The sequence below is a fragment of the Neopsephotus bourkii genome, unplaced genomic scaffold, assembly GCF_033783945.1.
Source record: "Neopsephotus bourkii isolate Nb327-2 ecotype Australia unplaced genomic scaffold, CSIRO-AGI_Nbou_v1 NB_1572, whole genome shotgun sequence".
NCBI lineage: Eukaryota > Metazoa > Chordata > Aves > Psittaciformes > Psittacidae > Neopsephotus > Neopsephotus bourkii.
The window spans coordinates 5,410,475-5,432,697 of NW_026902048.1; the positions used below are offsets into that span (position 1 = coordinate 5,410,475).

Below are 22,223 nucleotides of genomic sequence, written 5' to 3' on the forward strand. Positions count from 1 at the left end.
TTTTAAAAAAGCATTACCTCCCCAAGCAGTGAAGATTTGTTTGCTTAACAGCATAGCTTTGGCTGCTGGTATAATGAAAAGTCCTTGACAACACAGGCTGTTAGCACAGGAACACAAAGCTGTGTTATTAACGGAAGCATCAAGCCTCACACAACTAAACTAAGCTATCCTGGAGCTGAAGCTATGTCAAGACATCATGAAAATGCCTGTTCTAGTAGCGGTGTTGCTCTACTTGCAGTCCAACCGCAGTGAGCAGGGACAGCACGCAAACCGATCCTCAGTGGTCCTGCAGATTTTGCTAGTGGCATTTGAAGTATTTCAGGCATTTCAGACAAACCTCAACAGACTAGAGCAGAGACTCACCCATAAGGACTTCTATACACCATAAAGACATATAAAACCATAGATCTGTTTATCAAGCTGCAGAACAACGAGCCATCCCGTTTATGAAACGACAAAAGCAGGGGGAGAATTTGCTGACATTACTTCCCCCTGATTCAACAGGCTGCCTTGAGTAAGTGACTATCATGATCAGTGCTACAAGCAAACAAGCAACACGTGCTGCTTGAAAGGCATTTCCTTGTGCAAAAGCAGAGAAACCGTCACAGGAGATGAACGCTGAGCATATTATTACCACTTTGTATTTGGCTGGCTCATGCTATTCGGAAAGCCCAGCTCTGCCGGGCTGCTGGAGAACGGCAGCATTTGTCCCTTGCCTTCGGCATGAAAACACAACTCAAATCCCTCCTCGGGAACAAAGGTGCTTCCCAGGAGCCTGTCGCGCTGCCGGCATGCCGAGCGCGTAGCCAAGCAACGGCAGCCGGATTGGGGCTTGCGCCTCACCCGTGATGCTCCAGCCTCCACAAACAATTCCTGCCACGTAGACAAGACCGTGCAGGGTAATGGAAAATTACTGCAGGCTTTCTCTTAAAGGGCGAGAATCTCCGTCGGCGGGGAAGGTTGATCCGAACCCCGCTTCCAGCACACCCCAGGATAGAGTTTTGTTGGCTGCAGTGCGTCACTGGCATGCCGGGGCGTTAATAAAGGCAGATATCATTTGCATGATATTGCCAGTGATTAAAAGTGTAAAGCAGAGAGCTCAGCTGCTGCGGGGGGGGGGACACACGACACACGGACGGGGACTGCAGGCAGAGGCAGGAGATGGAAGAGGAGGTAGCAAGCTGCCTTCTTAAAGCTGCTTTCGACACAGCCTCAAGCATGGCGACCTGAACACAGCACAGTTAATATTAGGCAAGAGCTGGTGCCAAAATAATCCCCTTGCGTCTGGCAGGCGCAGTGTTTTAGCAACTGCCTGGCAAATACCTGCCTGCAAGGTTGCAGGGAGAAAAAATGCCTTCAAAGAAAGGGCAAACTTTCTCTGCCAGTTGTTAGGCTATTATCACAGCAAGAGCCGTTTTGAAAGTTAACAGCCATGTTTACCTCCAGTTTATAGCGTAAACATATGTTTTTAATGCAGCATCGTGCCTACCTAGCTTAAAACAGCAAGCTAAAGAGCCACACAAACAGCTACAGTAGCACCAAGCAGCCCATTCAAGCTACTGCAGTTCTGCCACGTGAAAATCACAGATTTGCACTTACCAGCCAGGCAGGACATTGCCTGACAGGCAGATGGTCACAAGAGCTGCCCAGCAAGAGGGTCCCAGCACAAACAGCACTCTATGCATGGTTCAGCATTAGCTGCTGTATCCATTACAGCTTTTATTTCACTTCCTTAAGGAGCAGAACACTCTGCCTACTCACTGAGGCATCTATGAGGAGCCAACTGCAGCAAAAGGAGAAAGGCAAACCTGCTCCTCCTGCTATAACCCTTTTGCTCACTGCATTCAGCTGTGGCTCATGATGACCCTGATTTGGTTCACGGGTGCAGCTCTGCTTTATACCTTCTCTGGAGCTGCCTGCAGTTTAAGGTGTTGCATGTCAGACTGGTTCTAGGTCAGCTCATGCAGCAACATAGCTTTTGCTCTTCCCCATCTTCATATTTTAGTTCATCTCCTATCTGTTTTTCTCAGATAAGCACCAGTTAAAGTCTCAGCCTAAATCTTTTCATTTTGTCGTAGCCAGCAAATGAAAACGAAGCTGCTACCCTGAGTTAGGGGGTTTCTTTTGTAATAGAAACTCCCCTCCTCCCCTTAAATAGAAACCTTTGTTGTGAAGCTGCTTTCATTGCCAGCTCCACAGGGAGAGGCATTGCATTTAATAGAGGTTGACCTCATTTTGCAGTCCTCAATATTAAAGCTTATAAGGAGAGAACGTAATTAGAAGCGGTGACTTCTCAACAAAGATGCACAGTTCTTGTTGTTACTACCTCCTTACCTAAGGATTCATTTAATATGGCTTGGAAAGAGTAACTTGAAACAGCTTTTGGCAGATAAGTGAACTCAAGTCAAATGCAAAGATCTGGTTTCCAAGAAGCCTTTTACAAGCTGTACAGGGAAATGAAATGAAACCCTTCAACAGCATACAAGGCTTCCTACAGAGACTGCCTGTAAAAGCCACAAGCATGCGTTCCAGGTGAAAGCTAATCTCGGTCCGAGTCTGGAGTTACATGAAGACATCTGATGGTGGAGAGCACCGGTGGTCATGCATGGACCTGCCCACGTGGCAGCCTCTGCTCCACTGGAGGGAATTGCTGGAATTTTATACTCCATTTCTAAGGCTGCAGTCTGAGACAAAGAAACCAGGAGGGTTTGAGCTCAGTAAACACATGCAAGGCAGTCAGTCCAAAGGTGCCCCAGTTTTACTAATACAAGCTGGGCTTCCACACAGCGGGTGCCACTGTCACAAGGGAATGGGTGAACACAACCACTGGCCACCACTAAATACATTTTCCAGTGCAAGGCAGAGCACTGCAGTGAGGGATGTGCTGCACTGTGCCAGGGGCCTCACTGAGCAGTGGCTGCATCCACCTTAATATGTTTCAAGTTCAGAACTTCTGTGCATAGCCTGCTTCTCAAGTGACCCCCTACACTTGTCCAGCTTCTAGAAGTTCACTTGAAATACGCATTTTGAATTCATTTTCCTAGCTTTTGTGATGTCCCCACTGCTGTCCCACCTCCTGAGCATCCCTTGCATTTCCAGTGCTCTGGGTTCTGCTGGGGAGGTGACACCTCCATACTGGAACACCAGTGCGTTGCTGTGAGAAACTTTCATTATGTAAAAAGAACAATTTATTGTTAAAAAGCCCCAGGCTACCTTACATTTCCCTTTAGATGTTGTGGTTTGAGCAAGCGTTTCTGCTTCACCAAGCCTCAGAACTTCCTGAGTTTTGCACAGTTTCCCCCACTGCAACCAAGTTCAGGTCTGCTCAAAACTCACTTTTGGACCTGGTTTCCTGAAAAATCAAGATAAATTCTGTTCACATGGTGTTAAACAGCAACTCCTTTTCTGCAGTAGCCACCTCTCCTAGGTTTGTGCCCTGTGCTGAGCAGAGCAGTTGGTGCCTACACCTGCAGTCAGCTTGCTGAGCTGTTTCCCCTGTGGTTTGTGGCACAACGTGCATTTCAATGGGATTAAACAGAAAGGCAGCTCCTCTGAGAACATAGCCAGAAACTCCCAGTGTGGTGACTTAAGACACCCAGCCTTTGTTCCTCCTCCCTGAGAGCAGAGGGAGCAAGCAAAAGGCATCACAGTGATGAAAAACATGTGAGGAGGCCCAGAGCAGGACCTCACCAGCTTGGCCCAATCCTGGAGGGCTGAGAGGATACTTAGTGGCTCACAGAGACAGAAGAATGTGACACAGATAACACCTTTAGCCTTACACCCTCCTTCACTCCACCCTCAGCAAGACCAGGGTTATTCCGGTTTAACTAGTTTTTCCTCTTTCTTCCTGGTACCTCCTATATCAGATAAAGAGCCTTAATAAATCACACCCAGCAATTCCCCCCACACCTCAAGCAGTTAACCCCATCCTGTGGCAGTGCTGGCTGGGGAAGCTCTGGACAATGTCCTGGGACTCCAGTACAGCCAAGAGCAATCTTGTCATCCATTCAGTACAAGGAAGGTTGGGGGGTTTTGTTTATTTTTGGAGCAGTAAGTTACTTTCAAAGAGCCTTTCTGTCAGACCTGGCCCACTCTACGCTGCCAAGTCGGCTCCTCCAGCTGCGTAGGCATCGGCATCATTTGCAGGGCTCTGTGTGATGAAGTGGCGTCAGCACTTCCATTACAGCACCTTTCCCTTGCTCCAACCCCATTATAAATGGGACATAAAAATCTAGTTCTGGCAGAAACATTCGAGAACCAACATGGAAAACAGTCACCACCTTAATCCGCTAACATTCATCTGGCTGGGGAGAGAAAGTGGGGATTTAAAATACACTTTATCCCTCCCACGCCTACACCCTGAGTTTCAAAATCCAGCTGTATCCCACTCAAATTACTTGTGGGAAATTCTTTTCACTTTGTTTGGGGTTATTTTTTAAACATATCCATGGTAAATGGAGAAGTGATCCTTCCCCTCCTCCGCCTCTTGCACAAGCCAAACGCTTCATTAAAAGTTGCCATTGTCAATCCTGCTAATGAAGGCCACAGTTCATAGTCATTTTAATTAGGCACACATCCATGCTTGTGTTGAATGGGAGAGATGGATGGCCTTCTCACCACCCTCGGCCACACACAGCCACCCATGGTGCTGGGCCAGGGAACTCATTTAGCTGACAGCTAACAAAGAGCTTCCAGCCTGGCTGAAACCACCCATCAGTGCGAGGTGGAGGCACTGTGGTGTTGGGCAATGGTGATCCTGGGGTTGAGGAAAAGCAGGACAGCTCTTAGCACCAGTGGTAGTGCCTATGGGAGACGGTTTGTAATGACTAGCTCCTGTATCAGCTGCTGCTCAAGGAGAAAGTGGCCCCTTCTCTGGTGCTTGCTCATCAGCCAGACTGATGACTTACTGCAGATTCAAACTCCATCATTTTCCTTTTTCCTCTGCTTTTCAGCTGGATCAGTTCCCTGAGCACAAGGGCCGGCAGACAGAGAGTGGGATAGGGGACTGGGACAGAGGAGTGTGAGATGCCTCCTGCCAGCAACACCAAGGACCTGGGTTGGTGCACACTGAACCCAAAACAGCCCTGTGTGCTACAGCTCTCAGCCTGGCCAGTTCCTCTCTCCTAGGCCAGCACACAGCGAGTGCACTGAGAAATCTGCAGTGGAAGAGAAAGAGCCTGTACCTTACTCTGCACTGCCTTTAATGCTGGAGTAAATGGCCATCAAAGGGGCAAGTAGGTGCAGAGGAACTATAGGAAAGGGAACTGTAGGAGGGAGCCTACCCAACTCTTTCACTCTTACACAGAACTTACCCACTTCTGGTTTCAATATTTATACGTTTTCTATCTCCAGCATGAATTTCTGTGTTACCCCAGAAAAGGCAGAGTCTGGAAGGCCACAGCCAACAGGAGCTTGCTCTGGTGAGACAGCATCTGCAACTCCAGACTTGCTGAGGATGCTTAGAAGATGCAGAAGGGAGAGATTTTGTGGCATCAGGCAAAACAGCAGCTCACTGAGCCCAGCCCAGCCCTGCTCTCCTGCTCTCCTATGGGAACACTGTGCTGCATGATCTGTCAGTGCCTCCTACAACATTTACCGAATCCAACCACGCTTGAAAGACAGGGAGAAGAACCAGACAGAAACTTCCCCCACTCAACCCTCTGAATACTGTGGCTCGGGGTAGGGATGCTGCGAGCATGGCCATCTGCCATCCTGCTCAGTGGCATCTGCCCGGCCATTAGCCTGCTAATTAGTGTGCATCTCATCACATCGCACTCTCTGCTTGCTGTGGGTATGATGGGACACATGGAAGGGGATTGTTTTTTGAAGTAGAGTCTAGTAACACAGGACACAGATTTGCAGGAGGCTTTACTTCCTGCTCGTGGAGAATCACGTTCCAGTTGTCTGTTTTAAGGCATAAAGCTGAAGGAATATGCTAGAGGATGTGTATTTCTTTGCAGGACACACATAATGCCTGTCTAGCATTCCCCAAAACTGATATTTGGGCTGATGCCTTCCATCACAAAGGCATTAGAAGATGGGGAGGTCCCTCAGCAGGCTGGGTCAAACATCAGCATCCCACCCTAATCCCTGCATCCTGCTATTGGTGAATACCAACACTATGGCATCTCCTCTCCCACCCAGGAACTGTGCCATCAAGCACAGTGCAGTGGGTCACTTGGCAAAGCTCTGCCATGGCTTGCATGTGACTAAAATTTGAGGTGCAGTGGGAAGACTGACACATTGCCCTGGGTAAACAGAAGACCTTTAATGGAGAAATGAATGTAAATACCAAAGGTAGGTGAGAGATTAAAGCAGTGCTCAGAGGACACTGGGTGTTGCAGGGACTCTGACTTCACCTCTCATGCTGTGGTTTGGCTCAGCGCTGGAATTTCTCCCTATTAAATATGTACCTAATGAGACCATTGACCTGCTGGGAGAGTTGCATCAGTTTTCATCCCTGCTGTTCCAGCTTCTGTTAAGCTACCATTAAAGAGAAAGGCAGTCACTCCACCAGTGCTGGCCTATGATGAGATGTGTGGTGTCTCCTGACCATATCATCTGGGCGTGTAAATGCACATGCATCTTTGTAAACTGGGACCGAAGGCATTTTACTGACCTTTCTTGAGAGGGTTTTGCCAGGAAATGGTTAATATGTGGTACCTGGCCCCATCTCCTTCTAGGTGGGTCTGCAACTGCTCTAGGCCCAAGACCTTAATCTGCTGCTGGCTAAGGGAGATTTGCACTGGCAGATCCACATCTCAGTCCTGTTGTCACTGTGAAACGCTGAGGTCCCCTGTGTGCCTCATGGGAGTAACTGAAATACAGAGAGATTAAATCAGTCCTGAACAAGTCGTTACTCTGACAGGAATTTTGTGACCAAAGCTGAGAGGTGGATATGTGTCTCCTAGGCTGAGAAACAAACCAAACCCTGTTGTTTTCCACATCTCCATATAAGACTGAAGCATAAGTCACAGCTTTAAGGATGTGCATCACAGGCTTTCCTCTTTAAACACAGAAATATTCTATCCATGAATAATACTATTTCAGCTGACTCCAAAGGCTGTTGCAATTCCGAGTTGTGGCAATTCTGAGTTAAGCAGTCAGTTTGATTGCAGTTTCCTGGAGCTTAGGAATATCCCAACAGAGAAGAAACGCAGAAAGAAAGAATGGAAAATGTCTTGCGTTCTTGATTAAATTGATACCAGCAGACGTGAACCCCCCTGTTCTGAGCTGGAGGTAAAGCCCTTGCAAAACACAAGAATGTCCAGTGAAGCTGAAGCTTTCTGTCTCACAGCAACCACAATGGTGCAGAACGTCTAGTATGTGTATGTATGTATGTATGCATTAGATGAATATATATGGAGAGTTCAGACCTGAAATCCAGCCAGAATCAACACACTGTGCAGAAAGGGAACACATCTGTGCCAAGTACTGCTTTGTCTATAGCAGTACATTGGAAACTAAATCTCACTTGTGAGTCAAGACATTCCTATTGCAAAGAAAACGAAAATTAAGAAAGAAAAAGGAAAAAGAAGAAAGAGAAGGATAATAAGAAGGAAAGAGGAAATGGAAAAAATAAACGTAAGAATAAAAAGGAAAATTAAAAGGAAAAATGAAAAGTAAAATAAAGGGAAAATAAAAGGTTGTAGGGGTTGAACTGAAAGGGCTGCTGGTCTGCCCTGCTTGCTCAGCGTGTTGACAAGCCAGGAGGATGGAACTGTACATCGTATTACATCTGATAGTCAAACGTGCGGGATGGAACGAAGCACGACACACGACAGAAACCACAACCGAGCTCCCAAGCGATCCGTTCCGGGTCCCGACGGCCCATTGCATTGGGAGCCCCCGGACCCAACCGCGAACCGCCTCCCGCCCCGCAGCCCCCCTGCACCACCCCGCGCCGCCCTTGCCGGACAAAGGGGCTGCCCCGCCCCGAGCCCCGTTCCAGCCCGCACCGCGGATTCCTCCGGCTCATCCCGGGGGATGAACCTGCCTCTGCTGCCACCTGGTGTCGGGCGGGGAGCGGGGCTGGAGGACCCCACAGGGAAACACCGAGCGCTTGGGCTCCCGGGAGCAGGAGGGGCTGAGCCGGGTGCGGCACCCCCGGGGCCCTGTTCAGTCATCATCAACTGGAGCCGGTTGCTCCAAGCCCCGTCCGACCTGACCTTGAGCACTGCCAGGAATGGGACAGCCACAGGTCTGGAGCTCGGTTTCCATGATCCTAGACTTTTGGATGTGTGGATGGTGGGCATTTTGCCTCAGGCTTACAGGAGAGTGAAACACACTGAGAAGCAGCAATATTACTGAAAGTGAGAAATAAGGGGGTTCCTGAACAGTTTGAACAAGACATGGTGTGCCATGCTGAAAAACCTAAGTAAGGTCTGAGCCAGCAGCTCTGAACAATGGAACTGCCCCGAGTCCCTTGAATCCTCATGTTCCCTCTTTCTCTTTCCTGTTCTCTCCATATACGTTCTAAGTCCTTGTTTTGTTTTAACTTATTTAGGTCAACAGGGCAACAATCCTTTGATCTGATCTGACCTTTCGCATTTTTAAGTAGGAAATCAAGATACAAGCATGGCTGCGCCTTGCACAGCTTTCAGTGTTCTGTAAACCTGCTGAGATGATAAGGGAAATGTTCCCACCTGCAGACCTAGGAGGACTGTGACAAACGTGTTCTGCCTTTCCTGTGCCCAGCTATCCCAAAAGCCTAAACCCTTGCGTTGAAGAGGGTATGTCATCTCTTCTTGAACCAAACAAAAGCATGCTTTGCATGGAAGCTTGTTTTACTGTTAGATTTATAGAGCATTACTATGTGTCTGTAAACCCAAATCACTGCAGTTAAATACATGTGAAATTCTTGCAGACAGGTGAGAATACACATAAGGAACACAATGGGGAGCACAGCTTTTCCCCTGACATTCCTTCTGCCTGAAGCAAGCAGTGATTGCCCAGGAGCCGGTGCAGACAGAGCTCTCTCTCCTGTCGAAACCATCTTTAGCCCTACCCACCCTCGGGAGACCTGTTGCTATTACCCACATTTATGGGGCTCAGGAAATGTGAGATGCTAGAAATAGGAAACTTTCAATGTATTTAGATACACAGCACTGATAATTTGTATTAATCTCTATTATTTCCTGTGGCTTTACAAAGCAAAAGGTCATTTTAAGCTTTCCTCCCCCCCTGCAGCAAGATTATTTATTGTCCTAACAAGTGATAGGACAAGAGGAAATGTGCCAGAGGAGGTTCAGATTGGATATTAGGAACACAGAGAGGGTGGTCAGGTATTAGAACAGGCTGCCCAGGGCAGTGGTGGAATCACTGTCCCTGGCAGCGTTCAAAAACCATGTAGATGAGGCCCTTAGTGACATGGTTTAGTGGTGGCCTTGGCAATGCTGGGGTGACAGTTGGACTTGATGATCTTAAAGGTCTTTTCCAGCCTGGTTGATTCTAGGATTCTATGTTTATCCTTGTCAATGGAACTCAAGAGTCATCCAAATCACAGAATGATGCAAATGATTCATGAGTGTCTGTCTTTTCATTAAAAAAGCCAGAATCCCTCTACCCTGGCATAATGTTACTGTTTGCTGCAAGGGGTGGGTAATCTGACAGTTTCAAGAGCCAAGATGCTCCTGGCTGGCAGCAGATGATCCCATGCTGTGCCAACGCACCACATTGGCACTGTGAGCAGCTGGCTCAGGGAGGACATCCCAGGAGCATAAGGAGGCCACCATGTGGAATCTCATCCCAAGTTTGCTCTGTGTGGAAATGTCTCCTGTAAATAGAGTAAATGCTCATAGGAGGTACCAAAGCCAGTGAGCTTTTCACACCAGTTTGAGAAATAATTGAGCCTGCCCTGAATGGCTGCATTATACCTTGTACCAGCCTGCACCAGCAGTTTTAACTGGTTATTTATACTTCTATGAGGACTTTGCTATTTCCCACTTCTGATTTTTTTTTGTCTGTTTAACCTAATTTGGAACGAATAGTCCCATATTTATAAAATGGAAGGTATTGAGGTAAGGAACACTTTAAAAAGCTCTGTTTTCCAAGTGTCTGCAATCTCTCCAGCTTGTCAGAACATGGCCATGGATGTAAATGTACTGTTCTTCAATAAAAAGGAGGAGTTGAGAACAACAACTGGGGGCAGCAGCAGAGCTGGCTGAAACACAAGCTTTCCCCTTCCAAAAGGAGCCAGTGACAGTAATTGAATCAGGCTGAAAGCAGAAATGCTTGATTTTTTGTGTAAATTAGCAAGCAAGATGAGGATGATCAGGGCAGGTTGTGGCAGCAGCCCCCTGCCTCCAGGGTGCAGCTCAGCCTACAAGGAAACAGGGAGACTTGGGAGTGAGGTGTAATCCAGCAGGGCTTCTACCCCTGTTCATCTGAACCTCGTGCAAAACCCCCAGAGCTCTCAGATCCCTCAAAGCCTCTGCTGCACCGTTCTGTGACCATAGCTCGTTGCCTTCTGGGTGAATCCATATCTATAGTAGGTATTTTCCATGCATTTAACAGATGGGTAAGCTGAGATGGGCGATGAAGCATCTTTTGGGGCAGAGGTAGAAAGGGAGGTTTGTCTTCCTACTCCTCCGTCGTGACCATCCCCTCCATCTGTTGACACTTCACCACAAGATGCCAAGCTGCAGCGTGATTCCCATTAGTCTGTGGAGTGCTGCATGTTGATGTTTCGGAGAGATCCGTGGAAATACTTAATTAGGCAAAATTAATTCCTTTGAAAACAACCTTTGGAAAGTGCTTCTGTTGTTTCAACACGTCTTAAGAATTGGCATTAGCCATTTCCTAATTTATATTGGGAAGGACAATCCAATCACAGCATTCCCCAGGTCAAATGATAGCTGTGACTTGCCTGTCAGCATCGCTATAAGACAAGGAGGTGCCAGACCTTCCACCAGAAGCTACTTCCTTGCTGTTGTCACCCTGAAAGGTTTCCCTTCTGCTTGAGCTGCCTCTGGCCTCCTTTGTTTTCAGCCCCTTTTTTTGCCACCTTCACAGTGATTGTGGGGTTTGGTGGTGACAAGACAGGCATGGTAGGAAGGAGAAGCATCAGTGGTGACCTTGGTGGCCAGCCCTGCAAGGTGACATCCCTTACATTCACACCATGGGGAGGCGAAGCAGGGGTTGAATGGCTGTTCCTTTTCATGCCTTCCTCCTTGCGCAGTCAGACAGGGATGCTGCTATTTCTTGAGGGACCATCTGCTGCTAATTCTGCAAACCTCCTACAGATACGGGCAGAGAAGAGCAAATTCTTAATATGATTAAATTCAGGAGCCCCAGAGGTCTGAGTTTGTGGTTGTACCTGGGTTGGAGCAGGGTGGGAAATGGCACAGGCTGCGACACTTAAACCCCTGAACAATCCCTGTCAGCCTCTTCCCTTTCACACTGCAGGCTCTGCCTGCTCAGGTCCAGTTGCATCATGGAGAAGACCTTTGGGGTCAGTGGTTGGCAGAAGAGGCACGTGGAGCTGTGCATCCTCCTACCATAGACCAGTGCTTCCATGTTTCCCAGCTCCCTGTACTTTTATTCTCACTCCAGGCTTTCTCACAGGTTTCTCAGGCTTTTTTTTCTGCCTGCATTGTCATAGAAACACAGAGTCATAGAATCAACTAGGTTGGAAAAGACCTTTAAGATCATCAAGTGCAACCATTACCCCCTGTGCAAAATCAAAGTCCTTTTTCTCTGAGCACTTAACACTGGGACGGAACATTTCATGGCTGCGTCGCATGAAGTGCAGGGTTGGAGCAGCACCAATATAGGTACGGTGCTCGGCCCTCTTCTGGCCCTGCCTGAGCAATGCAAGCGGTAACAAAGGCTCGCAAGGCACGATGCCTGTTGTACTCAGCCTCCACGCTTCCCTTAAATTATCTCCTTAAGAAAATCCGCTGATACCACGCCATAAAGGAAGAAGAAATCTATACTTAAACACTTAATTAGGGGATGTCTGCGGAGCGCTGTGCAAATGGGATGGTGGCGGAGTATGCGATGCTTTTGGTATTTAAATATAGCTGTATACACATCCTCAGCCTCCTGAACCGCTGAAAGCCTCCTAGCAGGTGATCACAAGCCTTTCTATAATTGAAATGAACTTAATCCTGACAAAAAACCGTAACAGCAGCTGCTGTGAAGGCTGTGGCTGCTCTCCAAGTATTTCTTACATTACCCCGGCCTGCATATTAAAGCGAGACTGATCGCTGTGTTGCAGAATCCTGCCACAGAGTGTCTCTTACAAGCAAGCGTCTGTGTGTTAGGTTTGAGGGCTTTGTTGTATTTTTCATAAGAACACTTTTCTCTTGTGTGGTGAATGCCATGCGAGGAGCTGAGCTGCTCTGGTATTAATTACGGAGGGCCTGCAACAATACTCTGAAGTAAAAAGTAAATAGGAATATTCTCTTTCATACACACACTACAGTGATACATGCAGGCAGTTGCCTCTATGGTGGGCTGAAGAAGCTGAGCTGTGTTTGGAGGTAAAAGGGGGTGAGCTGCCGGTGCAGAGGATGGATGCAGGACGTTGAGAGGAGACAGCAGCCAGCCAAAAGATATGAGAAATTACTGTGGCTGCCCTCCTAATTTAACCTTGCTGCCACAGACCTCTGCCTGAATCCCAGTGCCACCTCTGCCTGAATCCCAGTGCGCTGTGGGGAAGTGGGACGAGGAGCAGCTCCTCCTGTAATTCCTGATTTTTCACCTTGGCTCCTTTGAGTCCTTCCTCCCTCTGCCCTCTCCCTGCCCCTGGATCTCCCTGGGCTTTGCTGAGTGGGACCTGGCATTTAAGCACCACCACCAAAACACAACCATGGAGCAACTTCTGTGGCAAGGAGGAAAGTCTTCACCTCAAAGCCCTGCAAAGCTGACACCAAAACCCCAGGGAAGCAGAGCTCAGTGAGCACACAAGATGGACTGTGCAGAGCAGGCACTGAGTTCCTGGTCCCTTAAAGCCATCACAGTGAAAATCCTATGAGCAGGAGTACAACCATTGAAGCAAAGGCTCCTCACCGGGAAACTGCTTGACCTGGAGCAATTTGCCCCTTGTTGGAAGGGTTTACCTCACCCTCGTTTGCATTGCTGTTCACATTCCCAACCTGTTGGGCTGTATCTGGTTTATGGCTTCGACTCCCAGCATGGAAAACATCAACTCAATCTCTTTCACATAGTTCCCTCCTAACCAAGGCGCATGCACCCGTTTTTGAAGTGTGACATCCAAGGCTGTTTAAAGGGCAGGACAGAAGATGGTGCTGCCGAGCCAACATACTTCAACAAGAAAACTTCCTGGAGCCGCTGCGTTTTTTTGACAGCTCCAGTTCCAAAATAATCTTTGTTTAAACCAAAGAGTTGCCAAGGAGATAAGTTTAAGAAGCACATGAGCTCCAGAGAAACATCCCACAGCCCGTTCCCTCGTGGAGCAGAGTCGCAGTGAAATATTGATGGACCAGGCTCCCTAATGATACCTCCTACCTTGAAATCGGGAGCTTTCCTGCTTTGCATGCGGCTCCACTGGGATAAAGCGATGGGATCCCTTGCGGAGCTACATGGGCAAATGGGTTGGGATGTCGGTGGCTAATGAACAGGCGTCAGCTAAGAGCTTCATGGGAGCTAATGAAACGTGCAGTACAAAGCGTGTCACCTCCAGGTATCGTCTGTGCCTCTCGCCTTGAGTTTAATCCTCTTCTGTGCTGCTGCTTGGGCAGCCTCGCTCTCTGTCTTCTCTATGTAACACAACAGGAGCAGCAGAAAGAACAAAGGCGCTTTTGATGGTTTCACTTTTGAAACTGGCCTAAATGGCATCAAGCTCTTAGGCTGAGTGTTTTTCTTATACAGACGTAGGTTATTCAAAAAGTAAGGCAAATAATGTCCACCCACAGTGCTGGCAGCTATGTGTTTTTATAGGGAAATCTTAGCTCAGAGTGAAAACAGCAATAATAAACTGCTTTATTTTGCACCAGGGAACCCTCCTTCCTCCACAGGTCAACTGTCTGGGAATTCCAGTGGTTTGGTGGAAGGAAACACCCTAAATTCTGATGCCTCTTCAAAACCCAAGTTACTTGGCAGCTGTAAATGAAATGGCTGTAAAAGGAGAGGCTGTCTCACAGTATCTCATTTTCTAACACACACGGCACCTGTAAATGCAACTGAGCACAGAGAGCTCAGCGTCTAATACACAGTGATGCAGAGAACCAGGACCATGTTCCACTTTGTCCCTTCTGGAGCCCATGTAGGTTACAGGGCTACAAATCAAAGTTCAAGGTGCATCTCAGCATATCACCATGATGACAAATGCAATCCATACTGTTAATTCCTATAGAAAAAGATGCCATACATACGTATGCCTGTGGCAGCACGGATGATGGCTGCCATCAACAGCAGGAGTCCTCACTAGTGGTCTTAACGCAGCGTTCTGGGTTGGCTTGGTGGAGCCACTCTATCTTCTTGTTTTCACGTCTCTGGCTTCAGAACAAGAATAATATTTACCTATTTTACAGGCCACACTAGGAAGATTAATTAGCTAATAATACTCCTTGAGTACTTTGAAGACACAAAGCAACAAATGCATTTAAGGGGCTGTATTCAGCATGCCTGAAATCAATAGGTACTTGGCAAAGACACTAGTGAAGGGATTCAGATGGTGTGGAAGCATGCAGGGACTTGGACACAGGTCCTGTCCCTGACCCATAGGGGAGAGCACACATATCCACACATGCACCCCTGCATATGTGCCCACTACTGCCTGCAGCAGCATAAAGGATGTGTTGGTACCGCCTTGAAGCTGACAGATAATAAACTCGAAAGCAGCAGCAGTTCTCCCAGACAAGAGGCTCATCAGACTGTTCATGCCCTGAAGCTGTCTGGGCTTGGGAGGGGTGGATTTGTCCTTTCCAGGCAGAGGATGCAGCGTAGAGCAGCTGTGAGCCAGCACACTGGGGAAAGTTTTAGCAGGGACAGCAGGAGAGAAAAGAAGTGAATGTCTTGGGCTCCTGGGAAGCAGCTGGAGCACCAAGAGCCATTCAGTGCTAAAACACATCCCAGACACAGGCGTCAGCCTTCCAGTACCTAAAGGGGTGACAAGAAAGCTGGAGAGGGACTTTTTACACGGGCATGTAGTGACAGGACAAGGGTGAATGGCTTTAAAACGGACAGAGGGGAGAGTTAGATGAGGTGTTAGGAACAAATCCTTCACTGTGAAGTACAGTGTGCCCAGAGAAGCTGTGGCTGCCCCATCCCTGGCAGTGTTCAAGGCCAGGATGGACAGGGCTTGGAGCAACTTGCTGTAGTGGAAGGTGTCCCTGCCCGAGGGAGGGGGTTGGAACTGGGTGATCTTAAGGTCCTTTCAATCCAAACCATGCTGTGATCCTATGATCATGTAAGAACTGGGGGCTATGGCTGCAATTCAAGAGTGAGCCAGTCTGCAGCTGCCTGATGGGCAGCCAGAGGAAACTTCACAGGCAACATAAAGAGCTACCCAGGATTAAACTGACTTGTTGAGCATTATGGATCAACATTTGATTCTTTCTTCCTCCATCAGAAATACTAATCAAAGATTAGGAAAAATGGGTTTGCTCCAAAAGATTCAACGCAGATTCAAAAGATTCCCAGTCCAGAAACATAGGGGCTAGGAGCAGTGAAACCCTCATGCATCTTCCTTCAGGAAATGTTTATATGCCCAAATCGTACACCTTCTAGCAATGAGAAGTTTGGCGAGCCACATACATTGTTGGATAATACCCGTTCATTGCCTCAGTTTCCCCACTGTGCCTCCATAACTGCATTAATGACGACACTCACATTTCATGTGTTATCCTTGTCCTGCTGTTTATGAAAGGTACACAATAGGTATATGCAGATCAAATGCAGAGGCTCAGGGACTGGCCCTTGTGCCTGTAACCCATGTCCACTCAGCAGCAGCTTTAACATTTGTTAAATGAGACCATCAGCTATTCCTAAAGGAGAGGAAGAGGCAGTGAATCTGCCAAAGCCATGAAGCGCTGAAGCCGCCTCTTCCTAAAGCTGTTTCTTGCACCATTTTCAATGCAGATGGTCATTATGAATGACTAATTACCAAAGCAGGCCCATCACTGACCTGCTGTGTAAGCTGGGCAAACAACGGATCTGTCCCTGCTGCATTCACTCTGTAAATGTAAAACATGAGCACTGAAGAGGCTTGAAGCTTAATATAGGTCTTGTTAAGTGTTCGTAAAGGACAGTGAAACCCTTAGATTAAGAGGTACACCAGAGGAGAATGATAGGGTTATAAAACCCATTTCTACAAATAACTCATATTTATATAGTGCCTTTCAACCTCACAGATCCCAAAGCTTTTCTTCAGCCTAACACCTGATATACTGTGTTCAGTTCACCCACCGGTTCAAGGCAGCCTCCATTGAAGTGAATTGTGGCAGCTGTTTAAAAGCCCCGAGCAGTAGTAATTTTAAGAATAGCAAGGCATTTCTATGGCCTTACAAACTTCAAAGAGTTAATTCTCTGCCCCGTCAGGAGGCAGGGGAAGTTTATTATTCCCATTTCACAAAGGCAGCATCGCCAGAGTGGACCAGAGTGGAGAAAATGCGCTCTCCCACAGACTTATAAAGCAAAATTCTGTGCATGAGCCTGAAGTGCTTTTAATCCCACCTAGAGAAAACATATCAGCATGTCTTATTGAGATAGTCCTTTACTGAGAATAATGATGTGGAGAGAGCTCTGATCTGGATTCTAACACCGACCGTTTCTGGGGGAAATATTACCTCCTCAAGCATGTGTTGACATAGAAACATCATGGTCCACAAATGCTTCTGTGCCACGAAACAAATCGGATGCTCAGAATATACTGCCAAGAATCAGACAATCTGTTTTAAGAGGACCCAAGAGTTACTAAAGCCCTCTTGAAATACAGCAGGAGAGAAAGCTGCAGCAGCAGCAGCAGCAGTCTCCGAGGCAGGCTGGTGGTGTGCTTCCACCACATGAGGCTCCGTGGTCCTTCCCAGCCTGCCTGCATTGCACAGCAATGCTGCTTCCAATGAGGAGGAAAATTCCCTTCTCTCAGCCCCAGAGGTTCTGCAAGATGATCCTGAGCTTCGGAAAAGAAAGGTATAAAACTGCTTGGATTTAACCTCCTATTCATTGAGAACTGGTTTTGACACCGTCTCATATTGTTTCTTGACTACACCCTAATGCAGAATGAAATGGGAGCTTTAAAGGACTATTTCATCCCTGGAGTCCCAAACACCTCTTCACACAGTAGCACAGAAGTCTCTAGCTTTTATCCTTCTGTTTTCCACTGAGGATTTGCCCTATTGCAACTTCCACTCTTACTTGCGGTCTGAAATAAGAAACGCCTTCTTCTAGACCCCTTTGCCCCCTTGCAATCTGCTTATCAAGCCCAGAGGGTGAAGCCTGTGGCATGAAGTCACTGCAGCCTCCCTACAGCCATGGGGAGTTTTCGGGGGGGCTGCAGAGCTGTTCCAACCACACTGATGAAGATCCTTAACAACTCTCAGCTGCCCACAAATGGATCCATCCTTCCAATAGAGCCAGCCATGCAGATGCCCTGAGTCACTCCTACAACCTGGGTGATCCCTGGGGCTGGTGGAGGGTGAGCTGTGGTCTCTATGTCCTGCAGGATCTAAGGCAGAGGGGCAGGGAACCAGGAGAGATCAACTGTCCTGTGCTGACCATCATCAATTCCCCAGCAAAGCTGTTTCCATCCTGGGAGCGTATTTGCTACATGAATCACATCCCATTCATCACTGCAACTGTCTGGATGTAGCTTTGCTAGCCAGGGCTTGGCCTCTCTGTTCAAAAAGCCCCCAGTGTGCTGTGCAGTGCAGGATGTGGATCAGTGCTCCCTGACTCACTCTCCCCATTCCTCACTTCACAGAAGCTGCTCCTTTTCATCCCAGAGAAACCTGCGCTTCCTGCTGCAAAAAGATGGACAGTGAATAGACAGGATGTCTTCACCCTGTTGTCACTGAGCTGCAGGCAGGTCCTGTGCCCTCCATCATGTCTACAAAGAGGTGCCATGGATGGGAAGCCAGGCAGCTGGAGAGCTTGTGAAAAGTTGCTGCAGGGCCCTGGCCTGAGTTCATTGCCTGGGGCTGACATTCACTTAGGCACAAGAACAAGGATGGAGATGCCTGGTACTCAGATATAAAATGTGAGCCTTTCTGACACTGTGAAACTCAAACCCAAGAGCAAAAATCACTTCCTATTGCCATGGCACTAAGCTCACAGCAGAGATTTTACCTTCTCTGCTTTTGGAATAATTCATTTAACTTTATGGCATTTCACTACCATGCAAGTCAAACACACCAGCAAGCATCTACATGATAGCCCAGGGGAGAAATCTCCTTGACATATTTGATGCTGTACGAGACAACGCAGATGGTTGTGGAGGAGACTCTGCTTCCTTGGCAACCTCCATGCCAGGAAACCAAACACACACACGTCCTTCTAATGCTGCAGCCCGGGAGAGGAAGCACCTCAGCTCTACTCACTGCCTGGATGGGTACTGTGCTCACCCTGCTTTCTCTTCAGAGCCCAAGCAATGCAGGCTGCAGTTTGCTTTCAACCCTGAGTAATGAGCGTAATGAAATGTGTTCTGACTGGTTCGACTGACGATGTCAGTTGATTTCTCAGGGTGACAGGGAGATTTACAAGCTTTAGATAGCTTACAGGTCCTTATTTACAGCTCTCAGGCTGAAGCCCAGACCCAGCCACCCATATATTTGGATTCAGAGGCTGAGCAAGTAATGTTTAAATCTCTCTCCCTTCTTGATTCCCTGCCTGTGGGATTAATACCCCTCACAGGTAGGGGTGTGAGGAGAAGCTGCCTGTCTCCTCCACTGATGCCTCTGGGGAATCCAAAGCAGGTGAGTCACCGTCCTTGCCATGAAGGAAGGCTCAAATGAAAGAACTGAATGAAACCTGGATCATCCTGGCCACACTTGATGGGTTGAGGCATTGGAGCATGGGCACAGGATGCTCCCAGTGTTCAACTGCTTTGAGTCAGCAGAACTATCCTCAATAATACCACCTGAGATGTAGGGCTGTTCCATTACATCCTATGGATCTTTCTCTCCTTTCCCATCCTTCCTTCTTTAACTCAGGAAGAATCCCACTTAATCTCCAGGGAGCTATTCCTGAACAAAGGAAAAAACCCCACCAGGCTTGACCCTGACCTTTGCAAATGGAAATATGATGTAGTGAGAATTGAGACCTGAGACTCAAGTTGCCTCTTCAGTTCTGCTGCTGAAATACAGCAGGTCATTTCACATCTCTATTACAAGCCTCGGATAATGGGGAAGCAAATCAGGTAATTCCATTTTTTGGACTAGTTGGTTTTCTTGTCAGCTGGGAGATGGGATGAGAGGTATGTGGAGAATGACTGGAGGCACAGGATGAGCAGCTGGTCACAGATATTGTTTGGGATACTATTTCTGCATGACCTGCTCCAGAGATATCAAAAGAGTGTATCTGTCTCCCCTGACATCTATACCTGTTTTCCATCACTGACTTCAAAGCAGTTGCTCCGCATCTGCTCACATTTGAGTGAGCAGGGAATCAGGGTCATTGTTTAAAGATAATCTTGAACCTTAGTTCCCCTTTTAAATGATCAAAAATGAGTTATGTATAAAGACATGAAAATTAAAGCTCATCAGCAGACCCACAAGCAACAGCAACATGTGCAGGAAAGGAAGCCTTTGCTACAGCTGACAGATAGCTGTTTATGGGGAGAATTAGGAACTCCAGTTCTCATCCTCCTCATCACAGAGACTGACTGACTTCTGCATGCAGGTACATAGGAAAAGACAAATCTGCAGAATCAAGAGCAGTGTCAATAAAAAACGAGAAGGAAACCCCAAAAGATTACTGCATGAAACATCAATAAGCATAGTGAGAAACAACCGGCTACTAGACAGTCTTTAGAGAGAAAAGACACAGAAACAATGCCTAGAAAGTAAAGCCTGATTAAATTTAACACAAAGTTTTTTAAAACAAACACACAAAAAAGCAATATGTGTGATTAATGAAGCAAACTATTTGATTTCTCATCTCATGGGGTCTTCAACTCCAGTCATCCTGGAAGAGACGCTTTAGCGATACCCATTAGCAAGCTCAACCGAGGACTGAAAGAAGCATATTTGATGCTCTCATGCTTCTTTCTGATCTTAAAAATCCATGAGCATGTTTGCATTTGGTGAAGCATTTGATATCATATCATAAAATTCAGCCCTTTGGATGATCTGAGTGATATAGTCCGTGGACCAAATCACAGCTGAGCGATTGCAAAGAAAGAGGAATACTAAGCAGGGAGCTGTTGTATTATAGAATTATGTTTATTAGGGCATCCCAGAGATCAGGTCTTTGGTCTTTTTGACATTTTTATTGATGACTCTAAAGAAGGATTGAACAAAAGGATGACAGGCATTCACAAGAGTGACATGAAGTTGAAAGGGATCACAAACACGAGGGAAACCAGAAAGATCATGTAAAGGCATTTGGATAGACTTGAAACTCAAGAGTGAAAATCTCTCAGTGCAGTGAATCTGAGCAGGGCAGATTGGAAGTCTCATATCTGCTGATGCCTGTAGGCTTTAAAGGCGGTGCTCATTAAGATCATGCCAAAGAGGAAAAGCCTAAAAAAGGGCAGTGTATGTGGAGATGCTCCATCTGAAGCCCTAGAGATACGTGATACAGCAAGCTAGAAGGGAAAACAGCAGAGAATCCTTTAGCACTTTTGGCAGGCAAGCCATTTAATAAACACATCTACCAAGAATCTTCTACAATAAACCTGGATGTATAATTTCCATTCACTGAGCTAGTGTCACATCTGCAAACTGCACAAGGCTTTGTCTCCTCGATACATTCATTTCCATCCAACTGCCCAGGCAGAGCCTCTATTAGCAACCTCTGTTGACAAGAGTGGATTATTCAGGGAAGCAAAACTAACTCTCTTATTTCTATGAAATCTACACTTGCATGAAAATTCACAAGTGGAAATGTCTATTGTATTTCCTGTGGTTTAGGTGTTTGGGGCTGGATTTAAGGTGGGATTCCAGGGATCCCAAACAGGGTTTCGGACTCGGAGCCTGAGGTTCCCTTAACCCATCTGCCAGACCTTTTGGAAAGTGGAGGACAAGGGGACTAGAAGCAGGCAGAGGACTCCTACTGACACGCTCAACTGCTAACGGATCATGAATCTATAAGCCCTAGAGGGAACCAGGCAAATTTAGCCTGTGTAGAGCCCTTCTGTGCAAGTTTCCTTCCACCAAAGAGCTTTCACCAGCAGCCAGGGAAGGATATCCTGGAGGCATAGCATGATGGAGCATTCAGGCAGGGAACAGGAACAAGAGAACCCACCACCAGACTGCTTTATGTGGCCCTAGAGCACCTAAAGGTGCTAAAGGATTTGTATTAGGTGAGAGCAGAGGAATGACCTTTATCTGTAGGTCCACCCCACCCTGTCTGGCATTAGCTACTGCCTGTGGAACAACAGTTTGCATGATTTCATTCTTCTGTAACCTAGAAGCTCTTTCCAATTTACCGCTCCCATTGCTCATCCAAAGCATTATGTACAAATCCTCATGCAGAGCATACTGTGCCATGGAACCTTACTCCATTGGCCTGCACTGCTCCTGAGCACGGCTTTATCTCGCTGTAAAATAAAGGTCATTATGGTGTTGTGCAGGTAGTGAAGGCTTTGAAGAAATGCTTTGAAGCACTCTACAGAAGTCGACATTATTACCCACTGCCCAGGGATTTGGAGGTGGTTTAGTCAGATAAAAAGGCTTTGCATTCTGCTGGCAGAAAGCATGACATGAAGTGGAAGTTTTGCCAAGCTGAATTCAAATGAGTTGATTTTTCTATCAGCTTTTCTTCTAGAGAATGGGTATCCCATTGCCTGGGCTGTGTGAGGTTTAATGCTCTGACAGGTTCTTCACTCTAACAGTAAGGATTCACTGGGTAGAGCTGTACTGAAATTTTAAGGGGCTTGGTTTGAGATGAAGTTAATGGTACACTGGAAGACATTAAGTACATCTGGCTCTGGAGAAGTGCTTGTAAGGGTCTTGGTGCTCAGGACTTAGAGGCAGAGCAGACTGCGCAGGGGACAGGAGCTGGAGTAGAAGCGAGACTGGCAAATTCTCACAGCTAGGACCATGGTGAATTAACCTCCTTAGGGAGGATTGTTTGTTATGCTTGGCTCCAAACAGGGC

The 22,223-nt window shown here is 47.2% G+C and overlaps 1 long non-coding RNA gene across 1 annotated transcript; it reads right to left on the reverse strand.

Annotated features, from left to right (window-relative positions):
• Positions 1–16,665: 16,665 nt before the first annotated feature.
• On the reverse strand, positions 16,666–18,508 carry LOC133221983 (uncharacterized). The gene is made up of 2 exons (XR_009728144.1): positions 18,319–18,508; positions 16,666–17,082 (listed from the first exon to the last, which is right to left on the reverse strand). It is a non-coding gene; the product is annotated as an uncharacterized LOC133221983 (long non-coding RNA).
• Positions 18,509–22,223: the final 3,715 nt, after the last annotated feature.